This window comes from Eschscholzia californica, unplaced genomic scaffold (genome assembly GCF_041429995.1).
Source record: "Eschscholzia californica isolate CP2 unplaced genomic scaffold, dmEscCali1.0.p SCAF_2, whole genome shotgun sequence".
NCBI classification, from domain to species: Eukaryota; Viridiplantae; Streptophyta; class Magnoliopsida; order Ranunculales; family Papaveraceae; genus Eschscholzia; species Eschscholzia californica.
Genome location: NW_028238309.1, coordinates 27124425 through 27145113, shown reverse-complemented (window position 1 = coordinate 27145113; position 20689 = coordinate 27124425). Strand labels below are relative to the sequence as shown.

The 20689-nt window shown below is 41.9% G+C and overlaps 1 long non-coding RNA gene across 2 annotated transcripts; it reads right to left on the bottom strand.

The window, feature by feature from the left end:
* Window positions 1-9634: 9634 nt before the first annotated feature.
* Window positions 9635-11819, bottom strand: LOC147557193 (uncharacterized). 2 transcript variants are annotated; one of them, XR_015235100.1, is made up of 4 exons: window positions 11784-11819; window positions 11643-11700; window positions 10902-10982; window positions 9635-9683 (listed from the first exon to the last, which is right to left on the bottom strand). It is a non-coding gene; the product is annotated as an uncharacterized LOC147557193 (long non-coding RNA). The 2 variants fall into 2 exon arrangements; XR_015235099.1 differs by lacking the exon at window positions 9635-9683 and having other exon boundaries at window positions 10784-10982.
* Between the last annotated feature and the right edge of the window lie 8870 nt (window positions 11820-20689).

Genomic DNA, 20689 nt, shown 5'->3' with positions numbered 1-20689 from the left:
GCAGAATCTTCTAATAAAACCGTAATAAAAACTATGAAGAAAAGGCTTAAAAAGGCTAAAGGGGCTTGGGCAGACGAGCTACCAGGAGTTCTCTGGTCATATCGCACTACTGCTAGAACGCCAACTGGTGAGACTCCTTTCTCCCTAGCCTACGGTTCTGAAGCGTCTTACCAGCAGAAGTTGGGGTACCATCCGTACGCTGCTAATGGACAACCGAAGAGTCAAACTGGGAGCAACTCAACCATAATCTCGACACTGTCGACGAACTCTGAGACATGGCGGTAATCAGGAACGCGACATACCAACAAAAGGTAGCTCGTCACTACAACAGGAACATCAGGGCTGGAGCCTTCAAAGTAGGTGACTGGGTGTTTCGCAAGGTTTTTCAGAATACGAAGAGGCTGGAGCAGGCAAGCTGGCACCCAACTGGGAAGGTCCTTACCTAATCACCAAAGTGGTTGGCCAGGGAGCATACAAGCTCCAGGCCAAAGATGGTGATGGGCCTAGAAAGTTTCCTAAATAGGTCACCACCCGCAAGTATACGGGCGTCAAGTAATAATTCCGGTAAGACCGGTTCGTTCCTCAGAGACTAAGTGAAACCTATTCTAAGACTTGGAAGTAAGACGGTTTTGAAAATGGTTTTTGTGATTTTGGTGATAAAATAATAAAGAACAAAATAATAAAACAAATAATGATACAAGGAACTCAAATGGGGGGAGATGACCTAGGGTTTTTGGAATCCACCGAATAACTTACTTTTAAACACACGAGATCAACTGACTAACTCTCTCGTTTTATAACTCAGAATTTCGGATAATGAACTATCCTAATTCCGGGAGATGTTTTCGATAAAATCGGTTTTTAACTCATGAATTTGTAATTGTCTTATTTAAAAAATGAATTTCTAAACTACTATCTATCAATCAATAAGTATGTATCGTCAAAGGATTTAACCTAAGCACGATACATCAAACCTAAAAGCATAGATAGTGAAAAGATAATTGACTTGACAAATTAAAACAATTTAAACATTGAAGCACATTAGGAGAATTAACCAAATAACTTATGTTTCTAAAAGATCATATATGGTTTCACCATGAACCCTAGATTAGAGATGGTTAGCTAATCATAGTACAAGATTAATTATGGAGAATAAGAGAAAATGGAAGGAAGACAGAACTTTTCTCACTGGTTTTCGTATGGCAGCCAAACGCACCCTAAGTAAAACGATTTTCCAGCAGTATTCCAAACATGGTCTTCTTCTCCATTTATTTTCCTCTCTCTGTTTTGATTTTAATTTGTTTTCAAGAGAAGCTATACTATTTGATTGAACCCAGAAGATCAACACTAAACAAATTGAAGAAAGAAATTGTATAAGATTAAGAAAATAATTCTCTTTCCCTCTCTACAATTCTCTCTCTCTCTCTCTATTTCTCTCTGAATCTCAAAATCACATTTCTGTCTCACTCTCTGTTTCTCACTTCTCTCACAAAAGGAAAAGAAAACATAAGATGAAAAGAAGATAGATGATAAAAGATATGGTATGATCTTTGTACTTCCCCTTCACTCTCTCTCTGATTTTCTGTTCTAATTGAGCTAGAGAGATGATCCCCCAAAGATGAGATGATGATGAAGAATGCTGAAGAGCCTTTTATATTGCTCAGTTCCCTCTCTAAAAATATATTCAGCTCCATGATTCTGTAAATTTTCTTCTTCAAATCAATAACAAAACAAGGAGAGAAGTTTCCTTTTTTTCTCTCTAGAAATATATTCATCTTCCTTTATCTCAATCGAATATCATCAATCCAATCTTCCCTCGATTCTGAAATCTCTTTCAAATCTTCCTTCTCCATACTGTTTATCTCCTTCAGCAATCCAATCCTTCTATGTCCTTCTTGTAGAAAATAAAATCTGCAGCTTTCCTTCATCTCTCTTTATTAAAAACTTAAAGAGAGGTCAACCAAATATAGATAGAGAATGCAAGAGGTGTGAGAAAATCTCAGAGAAAGATTTATGTTTTTTTCTTCTCATCGAATCTTGATTTATGTCTCTGTAATAAGATATCATCTCGAATACTCTCCATCTTTAGGTGTAACCGAATCTTGCTTCCTCTCCATTCATTCTCTCCTTCTCTGTTAATACACCAGCTCATGCCTTCTCTCTCTAGAAATATTGCATCAACCAAATCCCTCCTTCAAAACTTTCTGTTAAAATAGAGAAGAATACTGAGTTGTCGATCTCCTCTCTCTCTAGAATAATCTTTCCAGAATATATTCAGCTTTAAAAAGAAAACATATCTTTCCCTTTCCAGTAGCAAGATAAATAGAGAAGCCATCCACGATTCTCTCTTCCTCTCTCTGATCTCATTCCTATAATTTCTCTTTATTATTAAAACACAATTCTAGCTTTAAAGAGATAATAGATGAGTGAGAGAGAGAGAAATAATCTTTCCTGTTCTTCATTCCTTCCTTTAGAGTTTGAAAAATTCCATAATAATAGAGCCTAATCAGCTTAAGACGTGCTGGCTTAATAGGGGAGATTTTGTTGCTGACATAGTGCATCGAGAATATATTAGATCCACGTTTATATGTTCGATTTCCGCACACTAGTTTTGGGTCCGTTAGATTGTTTCAACTTACATTAATAAGCTGCCTTGGTTGCACCAAATTAACTTTCAAAACTAACTCCCAATAGTCGCTCCTGCCTACAAAAATCTCATCTTACCATCCTATTCGATGCCACGTGTCCCTGAATGTCCTATGCTTCGATTTGGTCAAGCGACTTTGACCTGAACTTTGACTTGGCATAACTTTGTCACATGGACTCCGATTTGACTTCTACTTTCGCCGTTGGGTTCGTTTCCGACTCTATTTTCATCTGAGTATCATCATTGGCTGAAATAATCAGACAACCCTTGTCATTAAAATGACCAAAATGCCCCTCAAGTATGTCTTTATAATGATGTTTCTGCATCGAGCTCCGTAAATGAGACCTGAGAAAGAAAATCAAACAAATCATCAGAGTAACCGCTCGAACTGGACTAACTAACCCGAGTTAAGAGATTCAGATGGGACATTTTCATGTCTCATCAGATAGGCTCAACATTAAAAACAGTTGGAACGCCACTCACCTAAAGTTGTACCATTTCTAAACCCTATCTCTTTACTTTACTTATTACATTCATAAATTTTTTTACTGACTTAAGCATCGGAGAGTCGGTGGCTTTGCCACGGACTACGCTTCTTACTAGTCCTCTGACAGGTCAGATCGACACCTCGACACCTCGACTGCTCCTGCCCATCCCTGCAAGGATTCCGATTGCCTTTGCAGGACGGACCTCTATCAGGGAAACAAGAAGTATCACATGCCCTCACCTCCTCTATCCATCCTTTCATTTCTCCTCAGATCACTACTGACTTGGGCGTCGGAGGGTCGATGGCAATGCCATCGACCATCTCTCCTTTTGGCATGCAAGTTGGCTACCAACGAGGTAGACTTAGACAAGGTGGAAACAAGACACCACCTTCTGCCCTACGACGTCAACTAAGATAACAACCTAAGGCTGGAACGAGCCTACCTCAACACTTTGCCCGAAAAGGAGTAACACATGATCTCACATCTTTTATGCATTTTCTTTGTTGTCTAAAAAACTTACTGACTTGGGCGTCGGAGGGTCGATGGCTATACTCTCATTTTGGCATGCAGGACCAGCTATCGGGTACTAGACTTAGACAAGCTAAAGAGAGGGCATCCTTCTCCCGTCCTACGACGTCAACCAGAGTGGCACCCTAATTGCAGATAAGTCACAGTCGACGCTTAACCCGAGGGAGAGTAACACATACCATTACCTCCTTCGTCCGTTCTTCACTGTCATCTCAGAACTTTCCTAAACTTGGGCATCGTCGATGGCAATGCCATCGACCACCCCACATCTCTGTATGAAGGATCAACTACCTGATTGGTGGACTTGGACAAACTGGAGAAAGGACACGTTTCTCACATCCTACGACGCCGACCAAAATAAGAACCTAAGTCCAGAGCGAACTAACTCTACACTTAGGCTGGGGGGACAAGAGACAACTCACATTGGCAAATCGACACCTCTGCCCACACAACGCCCCCGCAAAGATGGCTCAAGCTGGCAAATCGACATCTCTGCCTTGACAACGCCTCCTCCCTCCGTACTCGCACACCTCTGCCCAAGCCAAGACGAACAGATGACACGAAACGATTCTACTTACCCTCAACTCAACGAGGCACAAGATAACTAACAAAGAAAATGCAAGCCAGTCCCAACGACTCGGGTTATCCCGACGTACCACTCTCTTTACCCCCAAACAACGGGGAATAAGACATGATATTGTAATTTTGGCACCCCTGGGCTACCCTGGCACACCTTTCTTCAGTTTATTCTACCAAGCACTTATTACATTTTATATAAGCATGTTATGTACTAAGTTCTCAAAGAACTAACAAATACCAAATTAGCAAATAAAGAGCAATTACTAAATTGTCATTGTAAACACTACCAAAGTTGTTCAAGTGCTGCGGGATTCACTCCGCCAAAAGTCTAACACGCCCCAAGGGCAACCAAAGCACACATATGTCTTATAAACCGGAGTTAATACAAGTATCAAGGAGCCAAATGCAAAGACAGTTCCCACCAAGCCTGGCAGGCGAACAAAATTAGGCAACTCAAACTCCTTTAGCTAGCCTATGCAGACTCAAGCGGCATCACTAGGTTCCTCTTCATCGGGAATCCCTCCCCCCCTCTTAAACTTCTTCCAACGAGCGAGCTCTCCAACCATATGCCTTTTGTGGTGCCTCTCTTTGGCTACCTCGTTGATGACCTGGCCCCGTGCTAACATTGCCGATCGCTCCGCGTACGTGTCGGATTCAGCGGAACATTTACCATATTCCAACTCCAACTCCAACTCTGCCATATTCCTGGCCCTTACATTGTAGCAAGACTGCAGAGCCGCTTGTTTCTCCGCTCACTCTGCAAGTTGCCTATCTTTCTCGGTTATCAGGCCCTTGGTGAGGTTGGCACACGCAGCCGCCTGTCATTCGGACACTTCGTTAGTGGAAAGAAAAATTACATCGTACCAAGAAAAACGGAAGTACAAACGCCAACCTGGTATGCGCGAGCCTCGATCCAATCTAACGCCCGGGCAGCTCCCATCTCGAAAACACGAGTGTCGTCCCCGCTCTCTGCTATGCGGGAAAGCACTTGGGGCACATATGAGTCATCCCCGAATATCGACGACGACGAAGGCATCTCAAAGTGCACTACATTGGTGCTACCCGACGAAAGCGCCGCAGTCGTAGGTACCAAGGAAACAGTAGCAAGAGGAGCATCGGGAAGGACGGTATCAGCGGGCGTATGTTGATGGGAAGAAGACCCAACCCCCGGTGCGGACCTCACTCCGCGCGGAGCAAGTGGATGTATGAAAAAAGCCTTCTTCTGCCTCTTCACCGACATCTCCGGTTCTGGAAAATCAAAACGTCTGATCAACATGGCATAGTAGGGAGTGTTAGACCAACTAGATAGGTAAAAACGTCAAGGAGTTTACCGATAGGCACGCTGGGGATAAGGAAACTGTCCCAAGTCCTCTCTTCCTCAGGAACTAGGAAACAACCAGCGAGTCGCAGCCTGGCAGAACGATCGTTAAGTTTACAACGATTACCACGACGAGAATCTGCAGAGACAAACAAGGTAAGGTAACGGAGATATAACAACAAAATCATACAACTGCGACGTAGGCGAGACCAAGAAAACGCAACTTACCAGCGTACCTCCAACCCGAAGGCAACCACGAAATATCACGATGACCAAACAAACTAGGGCCCCTAGCGAAGAAATACCGACGCTGTCACCGCTTCTCGGAAGCAGGTTGACCCAAAACCACAACATCCCTACCAGCGCGGACGCGATATTGGTAGAGCCCCTTGTCTAACTTTAGAAGGTAATAAGCGCCAACGTCGTCACAATGAAATACCTTGCTTACTCGCGCGTCATCCGCCAGCATCTGAAGACAGAGTAGGAGTCTCCAAGCGTTGGGAGTCAATTGCGAAGGTACTATCTCGAACTCCTTAAGGACATCGTAGATGGTGAACGGGATAGGGAGTTCTAGGTCGCTTTCAAAGTTATGCTCGTAAAAAGCTACCCAACCCGGCACGTCGCTATCCACCAACTCCAATGGGCCAAGCGCCCGAAGCTCTACGCCGACTGGTATGCCATATTTCTCCCTATATACTCCGTTTAAATATTTATCGCTCATGGTGGACGTAGGGTTCTTAGATAACTCTGGCCGCTCGGAGGGATCACTCGAGCTACCGTCACTTTGCGCTGAAGGGACGCTGCCAATAAGGGCCACCGGGTACGTCTGGCCACTCATCCTACAATTAACATTCTTTGGTTAGAAAACACTCGAACTCATTCTACCATGCCTGGCCACTCTAGACTCGCGTGCCAAGCGCACCCACCCGCGATTGTTAGCCCATCAAGGCGCGCTAGAATTCCTACGGTGCAAATGCTAAGGTTTGCTACAACTGAGGCATACTAGAACTCCTACGATGCAAATGCTAAGTTTAGCTACAACTGAGGCATACTAGAATTCCAACGACGCAAATGCTAAGGTTAGCTACAACTGAGGTGTGCTAAAAGTCCTAAGATGCAAATGCCAAGGTTCGCTACAACCAAGGCATGCTATAATTTCTACGATGCAACTGCTAAGGTTAGCTACAACTAAGGCATGCTAGAATTCCTACGATGCAAATGCTAAGGTTAGCTACAACCGAGGCATGCTAGAATTTCTACGATGCAAGTGCTAAGGTTCACTACAACTAAGGGATATTAGAATTTCTACGAAGCAAGTGTTCACTACGCTAACATGGCAAAACAGGCATACCAGAAATCCTACGAAGCAAGTATAAGGTTCACTACACTAACATGGCAAGTAAGGCAAACATAATTTGGTGGAACCCTACTACTACAACAAGATCAAAACACAGAAACATATAAATTCACTTCGATTCTAGCAATGAAAGATTGAAATTTGAAAAAACTATGAAGAACGAACGAAGAACGTGAAGAACAGAAGAGAAAATTCATGACTTAGCTTTAGAAAGCTCTAGATTTCTCCCTCCAACTCTTTCCTCCAAAATATTGCTCCAAAACCCACTCCCAAGTAATGAGGGTCCAAGACCCCTTACCCCCTTATATAGGGGTAGTGAACCTGAAAGAACGGACCACATCGTCCGACCCATCACATCGCCACGTGGCGCGTCCCCATCCGTACAAAACGGTTTATGATTGATTATTGCAGAGGAAATCAAGGCGGACTTAATTCGCAACACTACTTGAGTTCGTTTGTCCAACGATTCGGGAGAAGAAACTAGGAGTCAATCTCTCGCCAAGGTAACCTCTGAAATTACTATATACTCGCGCATACGATCACATACATATATGAACGTATTTTTTGAACAAAAACACACACACAAAAAAAAATCACCCTAGACGGGGCAGGATGGCCCGGCCGGCGCGCATGGGCAGGCCGGAACGCCCCTTCCCTACTGCGCTAAGGTAGGGCAGGGTAGAATATTCCTGCCCTGACGCGCTAAGGCATCCTCGCCGGCCGTGTCCACGCTACCCACAATCGAGTAAGGGCATCCCTTCTCGCCTCGGTCGATAGAAACATCTCCCCTTCCGCCCCAAACCACGAGCGTGACCCGAGTCTCTAACGTTTGTTGCTTCCTCCGAAGCAAGAGTCTCTTTGGTCCGAGCGCAACTCTTCGCTCAACACGACAAAACACTGACCAGACGTCCCTATGACGTACATGCAAGACAAGATAACAGAGTATACTTCCCATGGCTCTTAGAGTCTGTTTCGACGACCCGAACTGACGCCCAAGACGACAAGGCGAGCTTCCGAGCCGACCTCCTCCACCTCAATGGAGACGGAATTCGTGTTGGACCTTCCTTCTACGCCTGCCTTCATACAACATGAGGTGTGCGCCTCTAGCAACCCAGCGAGCCTGGCATGGAAGCCCATCGAGAGTGCCTCACTAGCAAGCCCAACACGCTTAGTAGGCCCACTCAGTCTGGCGTGCTCGCCCTAGCCCACTCTTCTAGCATGACAACCCTAGTCCGACGTGTCAGGCCACTCAGACTCAGCGTGGTTACGCCACCACGTGGCTAGGCAGTTGAGGAATGAGTCATCTCAATCCCTAGTATTTCGCTATACGTAGGGGTCATGGTAGAAAACCGAGTCTTGCGCTACTTTAAAGGAGTAGTAGACCACTTCTATTGGCAACAAGAAGACTAAGGTGTCAAGCATCGTAGGGTTACGACGCCTTGATGAAAGATCGACGGCTGCGAAGACACTCTAGGGGGATCCTATTATTGCGGACATAACAAACCCACACCCATGGGTGGTTATTCTCCTCTAGACTCTATAACAAACCCACACCCACTCTGGGAGGGGACATCTGACTCTCACTCGAAATTACTTACTCTCAACTTGGCGTTCCAGAAACCATTTTGCTCCGATCACATCAATCATTCACCACTAAAGCTCCGACAAGAATTCATCCACTCCGGTGACATCTTATCTTAGTCAGTCTAACCAGGAGGTCCTTGCCAGAAGTGTCTACGATACCTCACCAGATCTTATTAGAGGCTCTCTATTCCTCTTCTACCTTTCTAGTCTGTTCTACCATCATCAGAAGCCTACGCTGCCATCATCAGAAGTCTACTCTACGGTGACCAGAAGCCTACTCTGCCTAACCAGAGACCTACTCTGTCGTCCAAGTAGTCCAGAAGCTATCCCGACTCATCATTCCGTAGAATCGAGCTCCGACCACTCTACGAGTCGCGCCACCTCTGACGCTACAACGACTCTACTATCATTAGTAACTCTATCTTCGGTTTATTTACTTTACTTTATCGAACTTTTACTGAGTTGACCGTCGGAGGGTCCTTGGCCGACACCATCTCCGGTGCCCTTGGACTTCACGGTTCTGTTTTTCTTGTGCAGGTCTACAGGTCGCCAGTACTCCTTTCCTACCTAGACGTTGGTCCACCCGTACCCGTTTCCGACCCAGACATTGGTCTACCAGTAGCCGCTTTCTACTCGGACGTTTGCCTACCCATCGACCCGACTACCAGAACCGACCTTCTGCCCGTCAACCCGTCAATTTGAAGGCTCGAATCCTAGTTGCTGGTGCCCACTTAACGATCTCTCTAACAGTGTGACTTTCTACCCGTCCATAACGACCACACCCCGGCAATTCACAGACGAGCCGAAAATCCGGCAACACCTCCTCTGTAAATCGAACCGGTCGTATCGGTAACCTGTAATGCAAACCATACATTCGCATACACATACATAACGGAAGCTAAACATAAGACATAACTCAACTAAAAACTCTGGTTCCAAGCTGAACCACCAAAACTAGGTTAACTCAACCTGCACACAACCTTACATCCCTGCACAACCTATGTGATACATATATATTTACATTATAAGGTGTTCAGTGTATAAAAGTATAACTTCGAAGATAAATCGAAACCGAAGTGAAAGGAAATAACACCAAAGTGGCACCACGCCACAACCCCTGCAATTCATCTGCTAACCCTATTGCTGCAGATGATTCTAACTAGAAACCTGCATACTAACACACTGGTAGGGGGTCAGTAACTCACCGACACGAGTTAACTAGTAGAGGAGCCCCAAAATAAAACTACGATAAAACCATTTCTCGAGTAAAACATGCACACATATAAATATATATATATATCAATCCTAATACTAGCATACAATAGCAAACTTAACTGCCCACCCTTGGTATGCCTCTCAATTAACAGAGAGTTACCCAGAGAATTCTATAGTACTTTGGCTAGTACCGTCCCATTCCGGCACTAACCAAGTTACTCAAATTCTCTCGAGAAAGTGGCTTACCCCTAGGTAGGTAAGCCCTTCTCCCACTAGGCGACTCCACAGTCATTGAAAAGCTAACCTCGTAATAAATATATACACCTAGCTTAACTAGATATGTTTTAGCTTCACCGGAGTCGAATACTCGGGTCGTCCCTCCAGTATTCGTGTTGGGACAAAAAGCATATTCTCATCGGTACCCTAGCATGCAACTATTTCTTCTGGTTTGGGAAAAGCATTTATTGTGTCAACAATCGAAATCACACTCTTTTCTTGTGAAAACGTCCTTCACCCACAATCTCAGCAGATTCGGAACTCGCCCGTTACACCCTCAACTGAGATAGGTTTTTTAAAACATTATTTCTCTTATCATTACAGAAGTGGCACAACCAAGAGTCATATCATAACGTGCAGAGGGATCCTAATCACCAAACCAGTCGGGCGGTCCGAAGTGTACAGCCTCTGAGCCCCGAGGATAAGAACAAACAGGCTTACAGTCCAATCGAGCGGTCAAGGGTAAAAAATCCCTGAGCCCGAGAGTCCAACCTAAACGAGAATCCTCGCCAGCGAGTGGAGCACTACAACTGCCAATACCCTCATGACTCGTCTCAGCTCACTTCACCAATCACATACAACCTACGAAATCAATATGTTTTCAAAACATCGATTATCACAATCCGTTTCAAAAACAATTTCTGTAGAAATCATTCGTAAAACATGGTTGCATATATAAAACCATCGCATCAAGAATTCACGATACAAAGCTCATCGAAATAAGAGTCTAAATCGTTAACCCATCAATAATCAATAATCCAAACCAACTATACAACTTTCATTCAAATCAAGGGTTTAAATCATGCATATATGATCACCTACCATCTACGCATAATGATGCATGCATATCTCCTACTTCTAGCATGAATCTAGACAATAGTATAAAAGAAAACAAGAGGTATCCCCTACCTAGCGATTCAGGACTCCGTCCTCATCCGCTTTGCTTCGAGCATCTCGCCCCCAACTCATTTCGGCTTTCCTTCCGATACCCTAGACAAAGATAAACCTGAGATTCTTCGAGAATAATCTTAACATAACACAAATAACTCCGAAAGATCCATAAGAAAAAGAAATACAAATAAGACTTGACTCACATTAACGTCGGAAGAACCTGAGTGACTCTATCACGTCTTAGCTTCATTCCCATTTTAACTCTGATCGGTTTCGGTCATATCATAAATAGATTGAAAGCTAATTCAATTTTTAACATTTCATTACTTAGTATCTCGGTCAAACTTAAAGTGTACGGTCCTCAAAATAGCAAAATACAAACAACAGCGAATCTTTATTTCCTAACAGCGCGCTGCGCACTATAACAGTCGTAACTCTCTCGTCCGAGATCGAAATAACTTGTAACATACCTTTTCGGAAAGCTAACAACCTAAGCTATGACTTTCGTGTTTTAAGAAAGTCCGTAAGAGCAATATATCAATCCCAGAATGGCTCGGACAGTAGGCTGTATTCAGTCCCTCAAGTCGTCGTTCGATCGATAAACTATATCACATAATCTCTCTAAAGTTACTTTTATACCAAAGTTGCTTAATGCCCAACCATATAAACCCTAGAGTTACATGAATCATGGAAATTCCTAAATTCCATAAACCCCAAACCCTAGAATTTAAGAATATGCTAATCAAACATGAATACTACCTTGATTTAGATGGTGTTGAGTTGCTTCTTCATAATTTCATCTATTCCACCCAATCTCCTACAAATTCGAAGTAACAAGACTCCATTAAAATCAAACATAGCTAAAATTTTGTATAGAGAGAGAAATAGGATTTTACTTACCAAAATTCCACAAAAGCCATGCTTAGATCTGTTAAATTCACGATTATATAAATAATCGGAGATATTAACATGAAGTAAAAGACACGATAATTTAACGTGGTTCGGTCGGATACTCAAAACCTACATCCACGGAGAACAACTTCTTTATTATAATTCACCACATATAATTATATGTGGGTTTGATCGGTTACATTGGTCAAACATAACTCGATGAGTTTGATTCCTAGAACCCTCTCCTATTTATAGATGACTTAGGGTTTAGGGTTTCCTAGTTTCTGATTACTAAACTAGGAAATAATACAAAATATATCTAATATTACCATTAGATAGTTACAAGAGATATTCTGATTATAAGAAACTAAATCTTCACGTATCTTCAATATATCTTCAATATTCTGAATTCTTCTTGATCGTCAGATCTCGTCTTCTCAATCCGTCACGTACATACACGTGTTACACACGTATATTATTTCTGCAACTTATCTTGACCGCCGAATCTCCTATTTTCGATCCGTCTTATGTAACGTATCCTATTACTCCCCCGCAAGTTGGAGCACGTAAATTTTGAAGTGTTCGACTTGGAGTGAGAAAAAAGAAATACTTCTTGATTCGTCGTATTCGTCTTCTTGCAACTCTTAGATTGTGGATGCGCTGGAAGATGATTAAACGATGATTAAGTCAAAACCAAAAGGTTGGTAAATACGGTCAAAGATTGAACGATAATCAATGACAACGAAATTACATGTATTGTTGCCATGTATGTAAATTTGGTCATTGTTGTGAAAGAAAATGTCGACAACAAAAAGTTGTGATAACCAATGTCGACAAGAAGGTAATTGTCGTATAAGAATATCAAGTATTTAACTTAATGAGTCCCAACAAAATAAAATTGTTTTGTATAAAATTGATAAGTTAAACATTGTCTAATGAGTGTCAACAAAATAATATTGTTGGAAATCGACAAAAAATCATTGTCGGAATGCCAAAAATTATTGGATAAGTAACAACTAAAACTATGGTCCACATGAAATTCATTGCCAAATAAATGCAAGATCACGGATATAAGTCCCGAAAAATAGAGATATTATATTCGTTGAATAGATATTCTATTCGGTAAAGAAATATTCCAAAATGTAATTTGGTGGAAAAGACAAGTCATCATAAACAAAGTATGAGTTAGAAATTGTCACGGGAGAATCCGGAAATAAAGGTCAGAATAGATATATTCTATTCGTGGTAGGAAATGTCCAAGATATAATTGGTAAGAAAGAAAATAATCATAAGAAATATATGATTATGAAAATTTCGCGGTTGAATTCCGGAATTAAAATCCAAAATAGGAATTCTTTCTCCGTTGAAGGGAAAGTCCAAAATTTTGGTAGAGAAATAAAATCATCATAAACAAAGTATGACTTTGGAAATATCACGGGTATATCCGGAAAGAAAATTAGATGAAATTAATCTATTTTTAGTGTCACAAATCGAACTAGAAAAGATGACAACAGAATTGCGTCACAGATGGATATAAGTGACAGTGGAAAATTGTGTCACAACTATGAATAGTTGGGTATAAGTGACAGTAGAGAAAAGTTTGTCACACACGATTTTTCTCTTGACTCGCTACGCATACCTAACCTTTAACCGCTAAGTCCATACCCGCCTCAATGTAAGACGTGCATGACATATATCATGCGATTGCCACCTATACATACGAGGTCATCCTACGGATAGAAAGTTATAGCATGATCCACAATCGCCAGGACGCCACGTGTTTTCTCTAAAAAGAAGTATGTTACTCGCCAGGAGGCCGTCCCTAGAGGTATGCTAGCGCGTATCAGGGAAATCAATCCGTCAGATCGTCCATAAGATCGTCATGTAAGCGAATTAACCCGTTGATCTTCATCCCATGATCACTTCCCACTAGTTACCGTTCAAAGTAATGGCTTCCGTAACCAGCTGGCCGCCGTCAATTCGTTCTCACCTCTAACACTATAATCAAAGGGGACTGCCTTTGAATAAATCATTCAATGTTTGACAGTAGGACTCTAGCCTACACTTGTCCTCTCTCCTCTGACATTCATCTGTCTAAAAGCTTCCAACTTTGTCAAAGACTCTAACGCTTCAATATTCATCGATAAAGGGATCCCCGACAATCATTATTTTTACGGCTAAAACCTTATCGTATCTTCTACTTATAGGATCGTATCTCTCTTCTAGTAGTAAAGAGTTGGATGAAGTAAACTCCATTCATTTACGACCAGAAGCTTGTTGCGTTATCTGTTTATGACCAGAACCTTACTGCAAGACTTACTTACGGTCAAGAGGTTATCGCACATTACCATTATCATCATCTTCCTCATATTTGTTGTTCCCGAATATACTGTAATTGTAACTTTACCATAAAGATCTGTTTCGCCTACTCTACGAGCCGAAGCACCTTAGTACTTCAACAACGGTTGCCTCTTTATCGCTTATTTTGACTTTCTTTATCCTTTTTGACCAAGTAGCTGACTTGACCGTCGAGCCCCCTTATGCCGACACTATCCCGGTGTCAAGAAGCTTCACGATCATTTGTCTCTTTTTGTTTGCAGGTCCTTTAGGCACGTAGCCGGTGCGGTGCCCCCAGCATTCGACCCGGTCCATCAAGACCTCCGACTTTCGACCCTTTGACTGTCAGACTTTAACATGTACGCTTTTGATCGTCTACATCCTCCAATACCATGGTAGGACATGAACCTTATTCTCTTCGGTATGCTATTATGAATCTACTGTGATCTTAAAAAACCAATTGAATTTATATATCAAAAGTGGATTCTTACTTAATTTATAATTTTACCAAACACGGAAATGGAACGACCAAGAGTCATATCACACAGAGCATAGGGATCCCAACAAATGTTACCACAACAGGGGAGCGCTCAGGGTGTACAACCCTGATGAGCCTCACCGAATTGAGGCACGAGCACCACTAAAGAGCAAGTGAAAGACTTAACTCCCACGGTCTCATGACTAATGTCGTACCACCTCACTGATCTCACACAAGGTAGACCCATGTCAATATGTCATCTGAACTTCAATGGCTAAACGCTCGTAGGTTGACATAATTTAATGTCGGGTTCATACAAGAAATCCCAAGTAGTTTCAAAATCATAGTAAAAATCGTTCAAAAATCTGTCATGTCATAGTAAATTAGTTTCAACATGTTTCAATTCATCATTTAAAAACGATTTCCATGATACTTAAACTTTAGTCATAATGGCGTACGTAACTATTAAACCTAACATATTTATTTTCTTATAAAATCATACTGGAGAAAGGATTTAGACCCCCTACCTTAGTGCTTGCATAGCCCCACACCTCGGCCTATACTATAAACGAGCTTCTTCAGATAACATACTCTTAAGGCCAGAGATTGATAAATATCATTGTGGACGGATAGAAAGTCACACGGTTAGAGAGATCGTTAGGTGGGCACCAGCAACTAGGCTTCGGGCCTTCGAATGGACAGGTTGACGGGCAGAAGGTCAGATCTGGTAGTCGGGTAGATGGATATGCGAACGTCCGAGTAGAAAACAACTACTGGTAGACCGACGTCTGGGTAGGGAACGGATACTAGAGACTTGTTGACCTGCACGAGAGAAACAAAACCGCGAAGTCCAAGGGGGCACCGGAGATGGTGTCGGCCAAGGACCCTCCAACGGTCAAGTCAGTAACTTAGTTCGATAAAGTAAATGAATAAACCGAAAGTAGAGTTATTAATGATAGTGGAGTCGTTGTAGTGTCGGAGGTGGCGCGACTCGTAGAGTGGCCGGAGCTCGGTTCTACGAAAAGATGAATCGGATAGCTTCTGGTCTACTCGAGTGGTAGAGTAGACTTATGGTCACGGCAGAGTAGACTTCTAATGATGGTAGAGCGGACTTCTTGTGATGGCAGTGTAGGCTTCTGGTCACGGTAGGGTAGACTAGAAAGGTACAAGAGGAACAGAGAGCCTCTAATAAGATCTGGTGAGGTATCGTAGACACTTCTAGGCGGAACCTCCTTCTTTGACTAACTTAGATAAGATGTCACCGGAGTAGATGGATTCTAGTCGGAGCTTTAGTGGTGAATGATTGATGTGATCGGAGCAAAAAGGTTTCTGGAACGCCAAGTTGAGAGTAAGTAAGTAATTTCGAGTGAGATTCAGATGATCCTTTCTGAGAATGAGGCCTCCTCTATTTATAGAACTTAGAGAAGGATAATCACCCATGGGCGCGGGTTTTGTTAGATCTGGAATAGTAGGATCTCATTAGAGTGCCTTCGTAGCCGTTGATCTCTGGATGGGGCGTCGTAGCCCTACGATACCTGTCGCCTTAGTCCGCTTGTTACCAGTAGAAGTGGCCTACTACTCCCTCAAAGTAGCAAGACTCGGTCTTCTACCATGACCTCAACGTATAGCGAAATGTAGAGATTGAGGTGACTCGTTCTTTAACTGCTAGCCACTTGCTGGCGTGACCATACTGATGGGCCTAAAAGGTTACCCTAAAAGGTCTCCACCCGCAAGTATACGGGCGTCAAGTAATAAGTCCGGTAAGACCGGTTCGTTCCTCAGAGACTAAGTTAAACTAAAATCTAACCTTAAAACTGTTGAGATTTAAAAATGGTTTGATTGAGGTAAAATAAGAATAAAATATAAAACTCAAAAATAAATAAAGAAATAAGTCGGTATTCAGAAAAAGGGAACCTAGGGTTTTCGAATCCGTCTTCCTAATAATTCTAACGACAATTTAATGTTGATCTAATTAGAGAGTTCTTTATATAACTCAGGTTTTAGTCCATGAACGGTTTAAAAACCCGAAAGATTTTATCGTTAAAATGGTAAAAACTTCAATAAATTCATCGTTAAAATAATTATTATGACTTCATCTAAAACCCTAGATAAGAAATTTAGTTTCTCATAATGATAGATGGAAGTTTAACTAAATAAATGATGGGAGAAAAGTAGAAAAAGTTGGATTTTGTTACTGATTTTGCAGCCAAACAGAGCCTTAAGGAATTGATTTCCTTCTGTTTTTCCCGGAAATCTGCCAAACGCACCATCTGGGAAAACGATTTTCTCGTCTTCCCGAAAATGGTTTCTCTGAGAGAAAATTATTTTCTCATCTTCTTCAACCTTCTTTCTCTCTCTAAACTTCCTGTTTTCTCTCTCTTTTCTTAATCTCTCTGTTAATTCTCTCTCTCTATCTCTCTCACAAAGACAGACTAATTATAATCAAAGAGATATAAAATTAAAATCAAAGAAATACATCCATTAAAGCTCTCGGGTATCTCTCTCTCTCTCTACAATCTCCATCTCTGTAAACTCTCTATCTCTCTCTAATTCTCTCTCTTCCTTTTATCAAACTCCCTGTCTCTCTCTCTCTACTGTTCTTGTTCTTTAAAACCGATTCTCTCTCTATTCTCCTCTCTCTCTTTCTCTAATAATTTCTGTTAGGGTTGATATGTCCCTTCTCTGTTATTCCCCCTTCTCCTCTCTGTTTTTCACTGATATATATAGAGAGAATTCAAAATTTGAAATCCTCAACAAATCTCAATATCCCCCTCAGTCGAATCCGAGTTCTCTCTCTCTAAACTGTTTTTGAACCGTTCCTAAGAAGCCGAGATTCCATCTCTATCACTTCCCATTTCTGTTTAAATCACCCATCTCTCGGCTTCTCTCTCTCTAGATTTCTAGTTTTGATTTCGAATCAACTTCTCTCGATTCTTTCCTTCTTTTCCGTTTTCTGGTTAAGTCGATGATGGTGCTTTCCGGTTGGTTTGAACGGAAGAGAACTGTCCGTCAGATGGACTTCCGGCACTCGTGTCATAGTGAGATCCGTCGGATCGTGGGGATGCACTCGAGTATAATGCTCTCGGATGCATGGGATCGTTCACTACTAAACGTCCCAGTGTAAGCCTTGCGTGACCGAATCTAGCCCGAAGTAATACCGAAATATTTCGGTTGTCGTTAGATTACACCGCGTCGTCCCACAAGATCAGCGCCACGTGTCCCCTAGGTGAGTTGGTCAACCAAATTTGACCCGAACTTTGACCCGAACTTTGACCTTCTCTATTTTATTGATCCGGACTCCGATTTGACTTCCGTTTTCGCCTACGGGCTCGTCTTGGACTCTACTTTCCATTCGAACACTAATCTTGACCAAGAAGTCCGAATCAAAAAATGACCAAAATGCCCCTAGTCTGTATTCTTTCCAACTTTATCCGTTTTGCACGCGTAACTCTGTAAAAAGGTACCTGAACATAAAAGAGAGTAATTCGTGAGAGTAACTGCTCTAGAGAGACTAACTCGTCTAAATTAAGAGACTCAGATGGGACATTTTCATGTCTCATCACATACGGAGTCTGAGTGAGTTGACACGTCAGACTAGGGTTGTCACACCAGAAGAGTGGGCTAGGGCGAGCACGCCAGACTTATTGGGCCTACTAAGCGTGTTGGGCTTGCTAGTGAGGAACTCTCGACGGGCTTCCATGCCAGGCTCGCTGGGTTGCTAGAGGCGCACACCTCATGTTGTATGAAGGCGGGCGTAGAAGGAAGGCCCAACACGAATTCCGTCTCCATTAAGCCCAGATGTCTTTTTTGGCCAATACAATCATGTCTCCCACCATCCTTACATTATTCATTCATCTGATCTTTGAACCTCTCCACCTATTCTCATCTTCTGTTCTTTTATAAGGTTATAGTCACATCATTGGTCATAATATTTTATAAGTGGTTCAATGTATAGGTTTTTTTATTTATCGATGACATTTCTCATATTACCGGTTTGTCTGGGTTCACCTCTTGTCTCACTCTTTGGTCGTCAGGAGAGATAAAGTGATATAGTAGATACACCCTTTGGTCGTTTGGAGAGATAAAGTAATGAAACAACTGTTTATGTAGTGGAGAGGCTGTTGAGATTTACACCCTTCTACTAGTGTTTATAGCGGAAATAAGAGATCTAATTTCTACACTAGTATTCCCAGGATCACATGCATAAGCCAATAATAATACTAAGTAAAACTAGAAAGATAAATACCTTATTCGCTAGTTTTTCCTCGAACCTTTCCAATTGCTTATGAGAAGACCAAGAGCTTCTAGCGTAGCTCCTCTACTTGGGAAGCAATCAACTTGATCTCCCACCTTTTTGTTTAGCTAGCACACCAATGGTGGTTGGAAGAAGAACACCTTTCTTCTTGACTAGATAGATAGTAATGGGAATTAGCTCACTTTCTCCTCTCTACTTGATGTGGTAGAGTAAGAAAGCTTAAAGAGAAGTTCCACACCTTATTCTCTGCCCTAAGAGTGTTTATATAGAACCCTAATAAGAATCCACCTCCTTTTAGGTTTCCCAAAACACCCTTTAGAATAAGATTTAGGGAAATAGTCGAAAATAGCAACTATTGATATTTTCTGAATTCCCTAAGGAGGGAGCATCCGAACACCACTAAAATTGGCAGTTATAATTTTTATTATATCATAAACTAACCCTACAAAATTCAGCACAATCCGAGTCCTAGAAGTACCCGAACCGGTCTAGGCCGAAAAACCCTGTTTTTGGCCTTTTTGTACTATCTTTGCCTAATTCCTTTTTAGGCCTATGAAATATGTTTATGGGACACTCTCGTTGTAGAATCCGATCGAAGTTAGCCGCGAATTACTTCGTAAATCGACGATCGTAGTTGGTCTCTAGCTACAACTCTACGATCCCTAAATCAATCGGACTTGATGATCCTCTACATCAATTGTCCTATCCGACAAATTGTTCGCATTGTCACCTTGGTCGAAGGACATCTCCTTCAACTCCTTCAGACTCCTACTTGGACTTAGAATAAGTGCAATGCTCGATTCCCGCGTCATTTAGTATCCATCTGATACTTCACGTCATTCAGACTTTCTTGATATCCGAGTACAACTGTAAAAGACAAACGATTAACTCCTAATCCGTTTGAGCGTGGCCACGCATTTTCAGTTGCTACTCATCAAGTGGCCTTGAGACACTTTGTATCTAATGTGATTAGGATGACACAATCCATTCTTGCGCTCCCACTTAACTTCATGTCTATCCTGTCCTTCCCAGTATCCGTTTTTATAACCTCCTTTTACGGCACGGCGTTTGACGGAACCAAAGTTGGGTATTCCTTACATAAGATGGGTGGAGCACTCATGTTTTGTGGAATCTCTCCAATCTTGTCTTTATGAGAAGTATTGACGTTCATCACGAGTGATGTACTTCTCATTTTGAGGGTTATCCAGTGTATAAACCTTTTACACACCCACGAAGTCGAATAGAATATACTATTCCTATAGCCCATGAAATTGCGCTATCCCATCAACTCCCGTGCTAGTATTCGTGAGTCATTGTTGTCCATGCAATGACCTAGACCAGGGATTTGATAATAAATATTCCAAGTTCACTTAATAGGGTTTCCTTCATCAGATCACGTATTTGACAAACCTATTCGAAACGTTTTATTATCGATGGACTGTTGTTTAAATACTAAACTAAATTTAGACAACTGTGAAATAACTCTATTATTTCCGACAACGAGAGTTGTAAATCTGAGCCTCTTCCGTAAAACTCCTTTTACCCACTCAGTTTTACTCGTCGAGGTTTATTCCAAATTTACCTCATGCCTTAGACTGTGTATGAGTCTCATACTATGTCTTAGGAGACAGTTTAGTTTGACTACGTATGTAGTCCGTTTTAAACTTTGCTAATTATCAATTAATTTGAAGATTGCTTTCTTCAACCTTGATAATTTCTAGTAACTTTTACTAGAGTTAAGGCTATTAATTCTTTGTGTAGTATTTGCAACAGTTTCCGGCTTAAACACTTTTAGCCTACTTTTCTTCTATGTTTGGAAGTTTGCTACGATGACATGCTCAACTT